The following is a 19,323-nucleotide window of genomic DNA, read 5'->3' as shown; positions in this document are numbered from 1 at the left end:
CTTTAATTAGGAATCCAAGAAGATAATTGTGAAAGTATTATCAAATAATGATGTAGCTAAATTGAGACACTACAAGGCTGCAAAAGAAATCATGGACAAGTTGCATAGTATGTATGGAATAGAAATACTTCAAGATTTAGAAATTTTTAAACAACCCAATCGCGTTCTTGAAGAGAAGGAGAATGTTATAGAAGACTCCACTTTCATAGAATAGTAGATCCAAATCCTCTCAAGGAGATGGTGAGACCAATCATGAGAGTAATGGCATGCAAATCATTGACCTAAAGATACAACACAAAGAAGTGATCAAGGAAAATGAGATATTTTCGAATCAATTGCAAGACCATGAGGTCTATTGTGCAAGATTAGAGGTGGAATTAGCCTCTTTGAGATGTGAGCTTGAAAAATAAAATAATTAGCTACCTCATTATCGAATGTTGGAGAAAAGCACCAAAACTTTGGATGAGATCCTTTCAGTCAAATATCTCCTCTTATCAAAACTGGAGTGGGTTTTGGAGTAGAATCGTGCCTTATGAAGGAAAAGGAGAAGTAGAGGACAACCATGTATCATAAAATCACAAGTCCACCACCATTGAAGTCAATCAAAGCCCTAGGAAGAATAATCATCAAAGAAATCCAAAGAAGATAAGAAATTACAATAGTAGAAAATGAGAAATTAGTGACTAGGTGACTAAAAAATTTAGTCACCGCAACTTTTTCAAGAGAAATACTACCAAAAATGAGCAATCTTAAGTGACCAAACTAAAAAAGACTAACATAAATGACTAATTTAGTCTTGTGTTAAAATATATGACTAGCTAATAAGTAATACAACTAAAAATCACTAATGTGAATCACTAATTGAGTCTAGGAACAAAAATACAACTACTAACAAGTACTACAATAATACGAATCAATCATTTATGTTAATAATTTTAATAGTGTCACTTCAACAATCTAAAATTACAAGTGATAGGGGATACAAAGGTTGTTATAGATTGGGTGAAAGGTTATACTTCCTTAAACACTTCTTTATTGGATCAATGGATGATTAGAGTTATGGAACTGCTTAGAATCGTCAAGGTTGGAATTAAATTCAAAGGCTAACATACTATCCAAAATGGGAGTGGGCTTACATGTATGTCAAATTCATTATGAAGAATGCCTGCAAGGAGAAGTGTTCGTTGATTAGTAGAGTTAGTTGAAGACTAAACTTTTCATGCACATCTACATTTTTTAGTATCAGGGTCGTATCCATTGAACTTAGGATACTAGTTTTTAACTTGGATATCAAGTTGTTTATCTAGTTTGAATGTACATTATGAACATAGTATTACTAGACTCTTATGAAATTGTTTTGAATCCTATGGGGATTTTTATATTGTCCAAACATTAGATGTTGCACATATTAGAATATCACATCATACATGTGAAGCAGATTTAGTATACCATCTCAAAATGTGATAAATATATTATTTTTTCTAGAGACAACATATATTTTGCTATTATTATTCCATTGATATCATCAAAAAATCCTATGCCCTTTTCCACCCCTCCATTTTTTCATATCACTAAAGCATTGGAAAACAAAACCTCTTAGTACTATCTTAATATAAAAAATTCTAAAAACTTATACATCTTGCTTGAATGAATGTTTACAACATTAATATTGTCCTCCATCATCGTAATAATGGGTAGAATAGTTTTTATCCTCCCATCATCCTAATGTTGTTATCCTCCCCATCCAAATTCAAGTCTAGTAAATTGACATATTTATACTATATAATAAACTATATTACACTTTTAAAACAATAATTAAATATTACACTTTTAAAACAATAATTATATAATTATATAATGAATATAGTTGACTACTTAAACTCCCTTAATAATAAGGTTCTCTAAGAGAGGGCTCGGAAACTCTGTCCATGATTTCTCGAAATTGAAAAAAGAGTGACAACGATTAAAAAGGGGTGTGGAAATTGCCATTATATACCCACATTGAGAAATATCATGATAATGTATGGTGGAGAGCCATGGAGATTAGAGAAGATGTCCCAGACGCCCTCAAACCATTCTCTTCCAATGGTGATGGTGATGGAAATTTGAGAGAAACTCCACAGAATTTGAGAGTTGTGGATAGAGACACTCTTTTAGTAGTACTCCAACACCAGACAGAAGAATCCACTTTTTCTTCCCCCAATTCCATGAAATCTCAGTCGAACTCATTGAAAAACCTATTTAGCGTTCATGTGTATTTATTTGGAGGTCACCCGCAGAGACCTCTCTTCCCACCAATTACTATTATATCTCACACAAAGTTTTGCCTTGTCAGACCCTGCATCGAATCCTCTCAACAACTTATTCCTCGAAAACGAGCAGGAACTATGAAATTTGTTGTCTCAAATTGCTAACCATTCTTCCCTAGTGTGACTTATAGGCATCGATCAGAGACTCGATTATTGCATATCTGCATTGGAAGACAAGGATCGCAAACAAATTCTCTATTTTTTGGGACTTAAAAATTCTGGATTACACTATGCCATCAAAGGATATTCTTGAAAATTTTTTCACAGTTGAAAATGTACAAGATCTAGATAGGCAGTTGAAAGATGAGTGTAAATCCATTGAAAGGGATCTGGGTTAGGTTTGACAATATTTGATTGAGGTCGACAGTTCAAGTCTTCTCAAGTGAACTATGTGAACATCCTAGATTTAGGAGGCCCCATGGTATGGATACATTTAGTTGTGTATAATATCCTCGTCTACGTGGCAGATGTTGTTCCATGGAGACCACCAGGTTGATTCTTATTTCTTGAATTTATTTTTCTGGATTAAATTAATAATTTTGGTATTCAAAGACGAATGCAAAGTTCTTGTGCACCATTTGAACTAGGGTTGAAATTATAAAACCAATGTCCATCAGAATGCATCCTATTATCATTTGGCTAGCTATAAACAACATACCCTTAAATTAAACACATAACAACTATTTTTTTAACCATAACATATCTACTTTTTTATAGAAATAGAAGAAATGGTTCTTTTTACAGTAAGATAAAACTAAGCTATACCCGTTGGGAAATATAGAGCAAGATGAAACTAAGATATATCTATTGGGTGACATACAACAAAATGAAACTAAGAAAATACCCTTTCTTAAAATGTTTTACCATATCTTAGATCCCATATGCATGGATATCTATGTATGTTGCTGGTTTTTGAGGAGAAGAAAAGGAACTTCCCTGGTGTATTTTCAATGGAGGCCAAGGACTCAAAACCCCAAAAATGCAGAGGTTGATTAGGGATCTTGAACCACATTGTCACTGAATTTAACATGTCAGAAGAGGATTAAAGAAGTGGGGACCAAGGTTTGATGCATAAGCTTCTGTGTCCTACAAATCAAGGCCCTCCAAATATACATAACCTCCAACGATATCTTTTGGGCTTGATAGTGAACCTCTTCCATAAGGACTTGGGAGTATTGAAGAGATCCCATAAGAAGAGCCTCATCCATCTACTCATGTTCATTGGAGTGGAATTCATTTTTATCATACCGATCCTCTTCCGCCTCTTCACACTCCAACACATACTCCTTTACCTGATTCTTTCGACATACCTACGAATTTCTCACAACGATCTTCATTGGGATTGTTAACCATGATTGGATCTGATTCGATCTCCCAACCTGTGCCCACTGCTATGGTTGAGACATCAAATGTTTTTTGCTCATCCATGTTTGCAATGTCACCAGACACACATCTATATGGTGGCCCATCCATCCCACCTGGCTACCAGTCTTTATCTGGTAGCTTCTCTAGTGCATCTTCCATTTCTTGGTCATATCTCATGTCATCCATGTCAGGAATTCCATATGGTACTTCTTTTATGAATGCTACAAAACCTGCTCCTTTTCCTCCACCTACACCTACAATTGATAGCAGGGTGGCCCTTATGTTAGAGGGCAAGGTTACCTTCAACAATCTAACTCTCCATATGTTGGTTACCATCCATCTAGATCGTAGTTGCCTCCATCGTCCCCTCCTCTTATGGCAGGGGGAAACCTATGGTTGGTATACCTCAAGTTGGTTATAATCCTCCTTATCTTGGAATGGCTGCCAATGTTTGGAAACCTACTTTTCCCATCCAACCTGGTTCATTTTGCGACTAATTGTTGAATCCTCAACCTGTGCCATCTTCATCTCAAATTCATACCCATCCATCTATACCTCAACAAGTTCAAATACATGTAAGTCAACCTTCACAGGTTGTTGTTGCATCTCAACCTATTTTGTCAGTATCTGGCACCCCTCAGGTTCCACTTACCTAACCTTTACAAGGTACCTTACAGTCTCAACCACTTGGGAAAGGTACTCCTAAAATTTTGATAGGACATAATGTGTATAGTATGGCACAATCCCAATCGAACCCACCTTATGTCTGGATGATGCAAAATCCTGCAGGGAAATAGTATAGACCTTATCAAGGTATTCCTCAAGTGCCTTTTCAAGGCCAACATATCCAAACTCAACCATTCAAACCTTTGCAAGGTAACCTTGGTGTTGGTCAACAAGGTTACATGTATGTTGGTTATCGGAATCCCCTGTATTATAGTTCCCAAGTGCCTCTTTATCAGAATCCTCCTTATTTGGGAACACAAGTACCTATTGCTTAGTTATTCCTTCTTATCCAGGCTATCCTCCACCATATTTTGACTGGAAATTACCCTTTGTGGAAACTCTTGAATTTCCATATTTGACTCAGCTTACCAATGATCCCATCACTCATTTGCCTTGGTGGCCTATAATTCCCACCAAATTGCCATCTAATATCCCAAAATTCAATGGTAATCTTGGAGAAGACCCATAGACCCATGTCATGACATATCATCTATGGTGTTCTTCGAACTCCCTTAATGATGATTCCATACGATTACGTCTTTCCCAATTTACTATTATAGGTACCAAGGATAAATGGTACATTGAGTTACCTAGGGCTTCCTTTAATGATTTTAGTTCCTTGGCTACCACCTTCCTTATACATTTCTGGTTACCCATCTGATACAAAATTGGAACAAACTTCTCACCAATTTCAAATAGACTAAATCAACTCACATTTCAGATCACATTCATGAGTGGCGACGTCATCACTAGTTGGTTAAGACCTATGTTCTGGATCAATTTATAGCGGAATGGTTTATTAAATCCCTAGTTCCATTTATCACAGAAGATGTAGTTAAAAGAAGAGTCGTGACTAAAGAGAAATTAATTGCTCATGCTTATTATTTGGACCTCATCTATACCCAATATGGCACGCTCTATGAAATAAACCATATGATTTGAGACCTTTGAATGTTTTTCCTTCCACTCCTGGTAAAGAATCTCATGTTTCTTATGACATCATTGGTTCTTCCAGTTTGCAGAAAGTGAGAAAACCATTTGGTAATGCTCTCACTATTTTTGTCCAAAACTCTTCGTCCAATCCTCCTACAGCTTCTTCTTTCGAGATAAATATCATTTCATATGAAAAAGGAAAATCTCAACAGTAACCAAGAAGCAAGAAGAAAGGAAAAGGTAAAAAGAAGAAATATTCTTCATCATGGGATAAAGACAAAAACCAATCATCTTATGAGAAATGAAAGCCTTGTTACCCATGCTTGATCTGCAACGAGGAGAATTTTACTCGTGACTGTCCTCACCGTGCTGAAGTGAATCAGTTCTTGAAATATTCCACTTCACCCATTGTGTTGAACAACCTATTTCCAAATCAAGAGACCCATATGGTTTCTCGGGGTCTAGCGGGGCGGCTACGATCTTTGGGAGCCCCCCCCTGGCAGGGGATCGGGGGCAGTGCCCCCAAAGCTAAAAATAGATGTAAAATTTCCTTGTAAAATGTTGTAATTTCGTAGTCAATCTAGGTCGTTCATTATGCGGAGATCTAACGGTAGAAGTTATGTTTAATTTAGGGTTTTTTGCCCTAGAAGGCAACCCCTCGCTATATATGAGGGATTTGTATTGTGTCTATGTAGATATGTATTCTGAGTGAGAAAGAGAGAGGAGATTTTTTGAGAGCGAAGAGGGAATTACAACAGATCTATTGTAGGTTGTATCTCTTCATTTTGCTGGATAATATAAAAGGAAGGACTGGCTATTTCTCTGTGGACGTAGCCCAAATTGGGTGAACCATGTATATCTTTGTCTTTCTTGTTTTATGTGTTTTCTGTGTTTATATTTTTGCAATATATTTTATGTGTTCCATTGCTCTGTAATATATAATTTTCTAACAACCGGTATCAGATCTGAAGGTCTATTTGGCTGATAAAATTATAGGAGAGAAGGGTTCCTGGTTCGAGTGGGAGCAATGGCGGAAGATGGTAGGTTTAGGTTTGAAAATTTTAACGGCCAAAACTACCAATTATGGAAGATGCAGATGGAATATTATTTGTACCAGAAAGATCTATACCAACCATTAAGCGGAAAGACAAGAAGCTGATGAGTATGACAGGAACGGAATGAGATGTTCTCGACATAAAGGCACTTGGAACAATACGGCTATGCCTAGCAGCGTCGGTAGTCTTTAATATTTCAAAGGAAATGACAATAAAGGGTTTAATGTTGGCATTGGCCAAAATATATGAAAAACCCTCGGCCTCAAATCAGGTATTTCTTATGAAGATTTTATTTAATATGAAGATGTCAGAAGGTGGATCTGTTGCTGATCATTGAAATGAATTTAATATAGTTACCAGTCAGTTAAGTTCTGTAGGGGTAAATTTTGATGATGAAGTTAGGGTTCTGTTATTTCTATGTTCATTTTAGAAAGTTGGAATGGTTTAGTTATGGCCATTAGCAACTCTGTCTTTGGATTTAGTACTTTAAAGTTTGATGATGTTGTCGGTACAATCCTGTTTTGGGAAGTTTTAGTGTCTACGGATAAATGCTTAAACCCCTAGACTAGTAGCTAAGTCTAAAACAATAGTTTAAAGAGTTCTCTACTTTTCCTATGATCAATAGATTAAATAAGAGGCAAAGGAGTCTACCTATGACCTTCGCTTGCTCCTTATCTCCCTTGACCGATTCTGTCACTCCTCTTTATACTTAATTTGCTTGAAGAGTACTTGCACATAGACAAAAGACAACAACCAATCAAAGCGTATGATAATGATCTATTGATTAAACATAGCATGGAATCAAGTACATGATATAAAAATGAAAGCATAAATGAATAACACAAGCATATGGAAAAAGCTTTGAACACTTTATTAGTAAAAGGAAGAGTTGCAACCCATTGCTTGATTCAGCATCACTCCTCCAGTTCAATCCCATCCTATCCTCATAACAAGCAAGACATTTTGACATCATTACAATACTTGGAATCAACTCAAGTCTCATACTAACAACATCTCTCTATAATTCAATAATTTCCAGCCCTTGATCACTTAGATGAGTGGTCTTTTTATAGGTGAATGAAGGAAGTTATGCCATAAATGGTGATAATGAATGCCCTCCCAAACTTAGAATTTAGTTCCATGGAGGAAGGGATAAGGGATTGATGTTCCTTAACTCCCTTCCTCATCCAAATATGAGCTCAAAGGAGTAGATAGCCTTGAGAAACTTCTAGAGGCATCCAATGGATAAGGAATATTTCAAACCCTCATGGAAATTCACTCAAATTCGCCCAATGTAGGCCAAAGAGGAACCAAGTGTGCTTCAGAGCACCCTGTCAATGTATGGTTTGCATTGCAGCGCACCCTAATGAAGGCCTACCTGTGCTGATCTTCTTAGAGGCAGTTTCTAGATGATTTTGGTCATGAAACTTCTTGGGAAGCTAGGCATTCTGATGGTTGACTTCTTTAGGGAATGTAACAACTGAATTAGGGTTTGATGGGCCCTAATAGTACTGATCTGTAGGTTGGGGTTGATGTGCCCAAATGGATCTATAACAGTTGCCCCCTAAAGCATGAAGTCATAAATATGTATGTCAAGTGAAATGCTTTATCATGTGGAGAGGAGGTTTTGAAGCAGAAGGTGACCTGCATGAATTACAATACATATATCATGATAATTTTATTTTTTCTTATGAACTAGCTGAGGGAAGGCATACCCATGCTTAGCTTATAAATTTTCATTACATGTACAAATATAGTCGTCTACAGATATAGACCCATGAATGGATGACCATGAATGTAAGGCCATTGTACATTTGACATAGTACTCCTGAATATATCGCAGCCTAGATGGATGAAACTAGATCCGAGATCTTTAATTTAATCTAATCGTTCGCTCAAGTACAAGTCTAACAATGTGAATATATGTTCTGAAGTCGAACATGGGAAGACATCGTCTGATTACCAGCCAATGATGTAAGCCATTAACAGACGTGAGAGGAATCACTGATAATGATAATGACCCTCAAGGTACTACAATACATTTCGTATGGTGTGAATAAATGATTTGATGTCGAACACCATACAAAGTCTTTCAGTTGAAGGCCAGTGATGTCAACCTATCGTCGAAAGCGAGAAACCTGCCATTGATGTATGCAAGCCTCAAGGTACTGAAGGGGTGTTTTTAAGTCAACTTCTTGGATAATTTGTTGATGTCGACAAGAAGTGACTCGTCGCAGAAAGGCCTTGATGTATGCCACATCAATGACACGAAACAAGGTAAATTATTTTGGAGATGAAAAATCGACTAACAACACAAGGTTCACGAATGGCGGTCATGAAAATGAAGGTTTGTGGTATTGCAAAGGATGAAGTTTGAACTGAATGACTTCTCTTGAACATGTTGGCAACACTAAGATGAATTGGTAGCATTGGCCCAAAACAAATTAATGGATGGTATGATAGACCAACCGTGTGATAACCATCAAGCTGAATGACCCAACCCACATAGTCATGGTGATGAGGTGAAAGTGTCATGTTTAAGAGTGACTTGCTACCATAAAGTGTTTTCCCCTTTTTCCAATTTTCCCCAGTCATTGCTGACCAATACATCTTTATTTTTTATCATGCTAGAGGAGGATAACATATGCTTGTTGTATAATTTCACCCTTCGCGTGAATCCATTGCTATTTGATGCTTTAACGAGTCTAGCGAAGGTGAAACTTGGTCTGTCTAGATGGACGAGTTTGTCGCTATTTGATGTTTTTAATGAGTTTAACGACAAAGATAACTCGGTCCTTTTCATGTTTTAGGGAGTTTGAAAAGGAACGAAAAGGAAACTCCACAAGTTCTTTTTCGTAAGTTAATCTCTCAAGTCTGAAAGAGTGTAAAATAATACAAGAGAGATATCGTTTCCAATCCTTTAATGAGCTAGAAAATACAAGCACTCAGCAATCTTTTCATATTTAGAGAGTCTGAAAGGAGCTTTAAAGAGGACTCCAAGGAGGTTCCTTTTTCATTTTTAACAAAGCTCGAAAAAGAGATAAAAGTTTGCTTTGTGGTCAAATATGTTCAATTTACATTTTAGCACATAAGATTCTACATTTTAGTTGTTAAACCTACTCAAAACACCATCAAAATAGATTAAAAATACCTGTTCCACGGATAAAAATGAATAAAACTAATGTTTACTCGATTAATGTGTAAGAAATAAACATAAAAACAAGTTTTACCATTTCACTTTTACCCTTTGATTTTGGTTCTCTGGAGCAGTTTTTACCTCAAAGTTCACTAGTTGAATGTGGAGGATTAAGTGGACCATTCCCCGTGCCATCCGGACCAGGTAGGAGCTATCTCTATTCTCCTTCATTTCATTCCATTTATTTTCAGTTTTAAGCAAAATTTTCAGTTTTTGAGGCCCCTAGGGTTTCATTTTTCAAACTCTGGATCAACGCATCCTTTCAGTATGGAAAGGTGTGCTGCATTACACACACCCAGAAGGCTGTATGCATTGCAATGCATTGTCTCTAAGGGAGGGGTGCGCTGGGCGCAAAAACGAAATTTACACAATTGTTTTCTCCCAAATTTATAGCTGATTTTTGCAAAAAATGGATCCTAATTTGTCTAATGGTTTCATTGCAGACATTCATCGTATCAAAATGGTGATTATATGGAGAGAACGAAAGCATGAAGAACAAGATATGATTACCATAAATAATCAGGGTACGGTTGAGGCCCTAAGGAATTGTGGGTTACTCAAGTATTTTTGATTATCTAGCATGCAACAACAAAATAAGCTTTTATAGATCCTTGTTCGTTCTTGGGATCCTACCGATCAGGCCTTTCACATCAGGGAAAAAGTGACCCCTTTTATCATCGATGATATATATGTTCTGACTGGACTGTCGAGGCGGGGTGCCCCCATCTCACTATCAGGATTTACCAAAGGAGGTGAATCAATGAGAGACTATATACGACAGTTCTGCTGGGAAGGAGCTCAACCTAGCAAAGACGAAAAGATTAACATCAGGGATGTTAATGATTTACCATTGAGGGCGATCTTCTTTACCCTTGCCAAACTGGCTGGCATTGTTTAGAGCCAAAAGTGTTCAACTGGTGTGAGGCATTTCTTTCATCCATGAAAAAACCACTAACCAAGGTAAAGAATGGAAAGACAAAAGATTTTGGCAATGGGTCGATACTGATTTCTTTTTCTCTGGAGAGAATACCACTTATGCAGCCACAACTCATTTCACTGGGAGTACCTGGACCTAGAGATCCACGGATGCAGAGATGGGTAGATCTTATGGCTAGACATGCTGGTCAGTCATTGATCTCATTTACCCCTGCATTCTTTGAGTGGTTTGATTGACAGGATATGGCCTTCGCAGAATATCCATATTCAGGAATGGATTTCCGTGGTGATCCGGATTTGATGTTACCAGTTGGGGCACAATGGAGTGCTATAGGTAAATTGTTTGACCAAAGTGTTTTTGATTTTTAAAGTTTCTACGTTTTTTTTTGTTTTGTTTTTTGATTATTTCCAAGACTAAACAAAACATTTTTTTAATGTATGCAGATGTTGGGCTTGTTCAACCTATAGGACACCAATGAGAGGCAGGTGGGCCAGCACAGAGACTTGTTGGGAGAGCAGTTCTCCAAGACTTAGATTTAGCTGAGACATTGGCTGAGCTACAGGATCACATAGAGGGTTTGACCCTAGGTGTTCCGGATGTTTGGATCGAGGAGTTGCCTATGCGATTGCAACGCCACACCATCTGTGTCCCGGGTCATTGGATGAGACTTTTACGTATGATAGCACAGGTTGTGACCTGTTATCATGAGCAAAACTAGTCTACTTATATGTTTTTTGCATACATTTTGAGTTTTTGGGTCAGATGACCAATTTTTGTCTTGGACACAAACTATTTGTAAAAACTTTTAACTCAATTATCTATTTTACTTTCAGAGTTTTATTATGGTTAAGTGATGCAATCCTATTCAATTGATGATATGAACTAAAAATATTTACTTTACATATGTCGCAAATGTCTATTTAACACATAATTGTCTAGAGAATCAGTTAATGTGTTTAGATTTCTGGAAATATGATGATATTGAATCAACTTAAAATACCTTTCCAAAATACGAACTCTAAGGAACATGCGATGAATTGCTGGGGTTCGGATGGTATAAATGCTAGTAAGTTGTAGTACAACGAGTTGTGAGTCTAAACTAATGATGATTCGGCATATGCAAAGTGAAATGGCATCAGAGAGGAGTTTAATCAATGCACTATAGTCAGCGATGTTGTTCGTCGATCATCCAATACATATCCCTCTAAAACTCACTAACTTGCCACTTGGAGCGAAAATGGCCCATGCTGCAGAGGATAAATTCTGTGTACTACGACTAGCCCCATTGGCGTAACCAACAAATGGTTCTGAAAAGTTCGACATCTGCACCAAATGCAAAGTGGATTACTTAACCAAATAAGAACTCTAAAAGAAACACACACACACATGCAATCAAAGCATATATACAGTGAGTTTTACTACACTTAACTAAGCATAGTAACATTTAAGGTATAACCCATTTCGAGGTTGCGACAGTGGAACCCCATCATAGTCCACTAACTCGTAGGCACTTTTCATGCTTAACAATGTAAGGGCCCATCCAAAGAGGTTCAAATTTTCCTGCGCCAAGTTTATCAGACTCCTGGTCGTAAAGCAAGACTAGGTCACCTTCTGAGAAGACACGAGGCTTGACATTTTTATCATATTATGCCTTAATAAATTTATTGTGCGCTTCGTTAGCCAATGTGGAATTACGACGGGTTTCATCTAGATGGATTAACTCCAAGAAACATGCTTCTTCTTCAGAAGTGTCGAGTAGCAGGTCAATCACGAGTTTTAGAGACGAGATTTCACATTGGATTGGTAAGACTGCTTTCAAACCATACACCAAATTGAAATGGTGCAAATCCGGTCGCATTTCTCACCGAGGTTCGATATGCCCACACAGCTGAGTATAGGATTAAATGCCAATTTCTTTTATGAACTCCAATCATTCTTTGCAACTTGTGCTTAAGGACTTTGTTGATAGCCTCAACTTGTCCATTAGCTTACAAGTAGTATGGAGTAGAACTATCATGTGACAGTCCTAACTTGGCGATCAATTCAAACATCATTTGATTGTGAAAATGTGACCCATGATCTATAACTATGGCTTGCGGGACACCAAACCTGGCAACCACATGGTTGAAGAAAAATAAAGCAGCCATTTCGCCACTGTTGTTCAATGTTGGCATCGCCTTGGCCCATTTGGTAAAATAGTCAATGGCAACTATAATATACCCATGCCCCCCAGCTGAGGTGGGGTTACATGTCATAAAGTCAATGCTCCATTTGGTGAATGGGCCAACAACAACAACTGGATGCAGTGGTGCAGGTGGTAATCTGGCTTTTCAGTCAAATATCTGGCAAGCATGGCAACTTCTGACAGCGATAATGCAATCTTTGAATATAGTTGGCCAGAAGTAACCAGCACAAAGAATTATCTGTGTGGTAGCGTAACCAGATAAATGCCCCCCACAAGCACCTGAATGACATTCATTCAAAGCTTTTTTGGCTTCCTCATGAGTGAGGCACCTACGTAAAATCATATCACCACGACGGTAAAGTGTATCACCAATGATCAGATAATCTTTGGCTTGGTATCGAGTACGTCACTGTTCAGAGCAAGAGGTATTAGGTCGAAAATCTTGGGTCCAAAGATAGACTAGTATACCTCCATACCATGGATCACTTGACGAGATAAGAAACAGAGACTCATCCAAGATTGATGCTTCTGATGTTAAATCATTGGAGGATGAGGGAAGATCGCAAAGTAACTCGACAAAGACGGGATTTCTTTGATTTAGACTTTATGAATTCTAAATCAAACTCCTGCAAAATTACTATCCATTTTGAATATATGCCCCCTAGTAATTGACGTGACAAAATGTATGTAATAGGGTTGCAATCTGATATAATGGTAGTTTTATGAAGGGGGATATAATGAAGAAAACTCTGTATATCTTGAACAGCTGCTGTCACACGGAATAAGTCGATCTTGCGGACAAGATAGACCTTCCTAGAATCTAAAGAAGACCTAATGACAAGCAAACCAACCAGACACTATCTTTCTCTAAATATGCTTTAATAAACAAAGGCAAACAAGTGTTTTTAGGGCCTACCTTAGGTCCAACGCAAGTTTGTGGATGCCCTCGTTCCTTTGATCCAAATGAATTCCTTTGTCGCGAATCTACAAACACAAACAAGCAAACAAATTAAATAGCACCTGAAAAGCCAATATCATAAAACATATTTAACATGAAAGTCAAGGAGTTCATGAAAAAATAACATGAGATACTTGTTGAGAAAAATGAGTTTGATTGTATTAATTCAAAAGAAGAAGAAATTTACAACCTGTGCCTTGACGCTGTACAAGCTCCTCCCACGGTCCAGCAAGAAGTCTCCTCTACTTTGACAAGTTTCACTCACTTCCCAATGAAGCCAAAAAGGTATGTGATCTCTCCTCTTAAGCTCAACTAGGAAGTCTTAATTTCACCAGAATTTACCCTCAAAAAGGTTCAGCTTCTAACCTCCCCAGCAACCAGCCCAATGCCTGAATTTATAGTGCAATGGAGGGAGGTTACTAGGTCCTCCTTCAAAGGGATAAAGCCCTCCTTCAAAGGGATAGCTACTCTCATCAAGGGATTAACTCCTTCTCTTTTTGGATGCATGAACCACCTAAGAGCGGCAAATCCACGTCAAAATTCCTTCTAGAATCATCTAGAATTAAACCAAAGTGAGTTTCTTATAATAAACTTGCGCCTTTTTGACTTTCACAGGGGTCCGCACCCACACCTTTATGGATAGAGTGGGCAGGTCCGTAGTTTTTGTAAACAGAAGGTGCGGGACCGCAGGTAACAATGAGAGAAAGTGCGGAACCAGAGTTTCATTGATTTTCAATGTCTTTCTCCCATTTTCAAAGCTTGACTTGAAGAGCTGAGGTCTAAGACTTGCTTAGGAGGACAATACAAGTGATGATAGACCCATACTGACTGCAAATAATCATGGTGATGATATTTTCGTGTAATAGATTGCCCCCTAAAGTGCGAAGTCTGTATTAGATGAGGATTTCATTTATCATTGAGGAAGAGTGAAGTACTTTATCATTTCGAGGATCATCTTGTGGAGAGCCCGGTTGGAACCTGTAAAAACATTCAATGCAAGATATATATATGAGATCATATCATCGCTGAGGTAGGAATTCCCATACTCAGATAAAAACTAACTTAGAAAACTAACTACTGCTCTGATACAGGAATGATCTTGTAAAACATCACAAGTATAGACTCATGTGGACACAATATGGACACAACCATCTGTTTATGAATAGTCCATTATATAATGAATACAAAATTCCTCGCAGTCTGAATTGTGGAAACTAGATCCAGGGTCTTCATTTCTACTTCCCAAAACAGTACGATTCTATCCATGCGAATGAATGTGTTGATGTCGGACATGGTAGAAACCACTTGATTACCAGTCAATGATGTAAACTTGTTATAGACATTTTTGTGCCTTACAGCATTGAGCATGAAATGTCCATAATCAAGGGATCCAAAGTCCCTAAACATGTTGTTCCTACCCCTAGAGGAACAAGGCCAACAAACCACAGCAATTCACAGAAGTTCTCCACCTGAAACTGCTCAAAAACAAGTCAATTCAGGATCATGTCAACTGCTCCAATGAGCATCTGCGCTGAATGTCAACTGCTCCACTGTCTACCTGCGTTGAATGTCAACTCCAACAAAGGCTACCTGCGCTGAGCGAGTTTGGACAAGTGGCAGGCTCATTTCTCAAGGTGTCAATGCTCAGGAAGCTTCCAAAATGACACTTGCCTCAGGGAATTCGACTGGTGATGAGTAAGAGGTTCCGAATCTCCAAGTGGAAGCAAGAACTTCCAAGTGGACTCAAGAACTGAGAGAGGGAGAGGACACTAGTCAGATCTCAAGCTGACTCATCCTCTCTCCAAAATAACTATATATAGATCTCTCCTCCATGAGATCTAGAGGCTGGAATTTTGTTATTGCAAAGAATTGTTGTTGGTTTGAGACTGGAATCATTGGGTGCTTAATGCTTTGAAGGGTGGTGAAGATAGGAATTCCATTCTGCTGGGAAGGAGATGCTGGATTGGAGCCCTCTGGGTTGTATCTCTTCCTGAACCTTGTTATCAATGAATAAAGCTATCTTGGTTTTCTCCCATATACTGGTGTATTTGTATGATTGCATTAGTGTATTTGATTTACTTCTAATCCTGAATCATTTGTGAATATGAATATTTGCCTTTGTGTTGTGTTCTTCTCTTGTCGCAAGTAGCTATTCTCTTGTCGCAGGTAGTTGTTCTCTTGTGATCTCGCGGGAATCAAGTAGTTGTTCTCTTGGACGAGCGAGGAGGCAAGTAGCTGTGAACACCCAAAGAGAAGAGGATCTAGATCGAGGGACAAACGGAAGACAACGGTAAGTCTATTGATCTCTCCTCTTTCACATTTCATAAAGGAAGAAACCAGAATAGCTGTATCTGTTTGTTGCTAAGGCACTGTCACACCTTAGGTGGATAGGATCGTCCTGCATAGGCATTTTTCCCCACAACAAATTGGTGACTCCACTGGGGAGATTTGTTTTAGTCATTTTATTTGTGTTTACATCATTGTTTGCTTCATAGACTCAACAGCAACAATCGAACTGCTTCTGCAAAGTAGACTGTTGCTGCCTTGATCCTTCACTGGATTTTGTCTATGATCTGAACAATGGACTCACAAATGACTTGATGATCCTTTGTGATAGTCTTTAGTACCCTCTCAAAGCATCCCTTTGATTATACCTTGCTTGTGTTTCTGATTTGGCCTGAAACAGTTGATTTTTGAGCATTTTATGACCCGGAACCCAAGAGAAACGAGAGTTTCTCCTTCAGCGCAACTGCTGTGAAGGCAGTCTGCATTTCAACGCAGGTCCCGTGAAGGCTACCTGCGCTGAATGTCAACTCCACAGTGTTGAGGTTGCGCTGAACCAGTTTGGCCTTGTGCAGCTGGGGTTCTTTGCTGTTTGTTGCCCTGTTTTGATCTCTGTTTTTGCAGCCTTTAACCAGCATAGGTATCAGTCTGATAACCCATTTTCTTTGCTTGAATTACGCCTCCTTTTGTACAAAAATACTGTAAGTGTTTTTATGTGTTTGTGACGTCATTTATAGTTTTCCTTTGCATGAGTGAAATAATCATCCTCTAGCCCTTGATTCAGATCTGATTGATTGTGATCTTAGGAGAGAGTTCATTGGCTGTTTGCAGTTGATTATACATTTTCTTTTGCTTATTGGTTTGAGTTTGTCTCTTTTAAGTGTCGAAACAAGTATTCATTTCGAAAAATCGCAAAGTGATTGTAATCTCTTCTACCCTTGTTGATTTTGGGAAAAATTAAACTTGTTTATATCTGTCATTTAAAAGCAAATTCAAAGTTGTACAAAAAGCTTTCTTTGTAGGCATATATACTAAGAAAGCGGAAAACAAACACCTGCATTGTGCATTTGCATTTTGATAAGTTTGCATGATTGATTTAGGAAAGAGTGCATTAGAGTGTGCTGATTGCTCTTTGAGAAAAGATAGAATATTTCTTTTCCCTTAGTAGCTAGGATTTTCAAAGTTGAAAAGATTATAAAGCTTGCTTATCATCTTAGACTGCATTTAGGAATTGTACCATACATCTCGTGGTGATCCTGAAAGGCAAACTTCTAAAAATATCAACTTAAAATAAACTGAATGAACCTAACAACGCTTTGCAACATAACGCACAACATAGAGGTCTAGGCTAGAGACGTGTTCCAGCGTCGTTAAGCCTAGTGACTGTCGATCTCGTGGAAGGTGGGTGATTCCTCCTGAGGGACGATAGCGCTAGTACGGATTGTGCTCCCACGTACCGTCGCGTATATATTGGGAGACCCCTATAGGAATATATCCTTTATCCTTAAGAAGCCGTGTCGGCCGCCCTACTGATCGCAATGCAGTGAACACAGCATTCACGAAGATCGACCGCCCGTACCGTAAAAAGTATTCTGCGGTTTTGCGAAAATTTTGGCACACCCTCTGCCTAGATCTCTAGAGCAGTTTCTTTTGGCCTTTTTCAGACTCTATAATAGAAAAATTCCATCCGAGCATTTTTCACTTCGGGCTCGTTAAAACATCGAAGGAGACTAGAGTCATCTTTAGCTTTTTCTCGACTCTTTAAAAGTGAAAAAACAAGTTGTGTCTAAAGCGTCGTTAACAATTTATTTTAAACGGAACAATCACCCATTATTCCCGCGTTGATCTTTAGGTTGAAAAGATGGAGCACACCAACCAAGGAATTCCCCTTGGTGGAAATCCTAGTCCCTTCTCCTCTTGGGGAGATGTTGGTGCGCCCCACATGGCCACATTGTCACTTCTAGGGCAGACAATTGGCCTACCAGTCTGGCTCTTTTCAACCAGTGTCGTTCAGAATACCACCGTTCTTGAACAGTCGAGTCAACAGTTAGATCAGACAAGAGTTTCCCACCAGCCTTCCACTTCATCTTCCTCTCCTCCTTCCTCTTCGCTTGACGGAACTGGTCGAACAAAGAACCAGGTTCCTAAGGAGAAGAAGGAGAAGAAGAAGAAAGAAAAGAAGAAGAAGGAGCCAAAGGCGATTGGGGGAAAACAAGTGTCATCTAACAAAAATCCACACACAGCACTCGTAAGGCCTAAATCTCCATGCGTCATATGCAGGGGAGACCACTTCCATAGAGATTGTCCATGTATCCCCCGGATACTAAGAGACTGGTCCCCCCGATTGCACAATTCGGTAGCATCGACCTCTGATAGCCATGTCGACTGCTCACCGTCAACTAGTGGGAGTGAAGCCCCAAGACAGAGCGGGAAAGCTAAGTTTCCCTGCAGACTATGTGAAGGCGATCACGCCATCCACCGTTGTCCCTTCTTAGATGAGGCAAAAAGAGTTCTGGAAGATCGCCCGATTTTACGAGCGCATATTCCTCCTGGATATCAAAGACTCCTGCCAAGTCCCTCGCTAGTTGAGAACCCGGCTGACCCGCCCAGGTGGTCAGCCGAAGCACCTGTCATTGAAGATGAACCGTCTAAATCCATACCTGACGAAAGCCTAAAGGTTGAAACGGCAGTTGACCCGGTTTTGCCTTTAGAGGCTCTATCTTCGAATGACACCATCACAGAGGAGAATAAAGACGACACCGTCCAAATTCTCTTCATCAGCACTGACTCTGATGATCAAGGGGGCAATGCCACCATTCCTTTATCGCAGGAAGGAAGTTCATCAGAGCGATATCCGGCCGTATTCTCGGTCCCACCACCAAGCAACCTGGTTGTGTCTTTTGACTGGAACCAACTAGGCAGACCCCGCTTGCCAGCTAGCATACCATTCAGAATTATTGTCCAAATATACAGAATGGTAATGGCTGGTACAGTTATTGATGAAGGGGCATCTGTGAGTATCCTTTCCTCTATTGCTTGGAAAGCGCTTGGTTCGCCTGCACTTTTTCCTGAAATGAGAAATCTATCAGGCTTTGATAAGGGAACCAGTCGACCTTTAGGGATCCTCCCCAATGTGCCAATAACATTGAAAGGGAAGACCGTTCAAATGAACGTGATGGTCATTCAATGACCCTTGAATTATAACCTACTCCTTGGACGAGACTATATATATTGCATGGGAGCCAACGTCTCATCACTCTTTAGAGTAATGTGTTTTCCGCATGAAGGAAGAATGGTCAAGCTCGTGGACCAACTTTCATTCCCCGGATCACGCATCGCAAAATGTCATATACCATCCCTAAATGGTCTCTTCACT

The sequence above is a fragment of the Pinus tabuliformis genome, chromosome 1_2 (assembly GCF_031772625.1).
Source record: "Pinus tabuliformis cultivar Carrire ecotype Pingquan chromosome 1_2, CPIR1, whole genome shotgun sequence".
Classification (NCBI taxonomy): Eukaryota; Viridiplantae; Streptophyta; class Pinopsida; order Pinales; family Pinaceae; genus Pinus; species Pinus tabuliformis.
Note: the sequence above shows the minus strand (reverse complement) of the source record.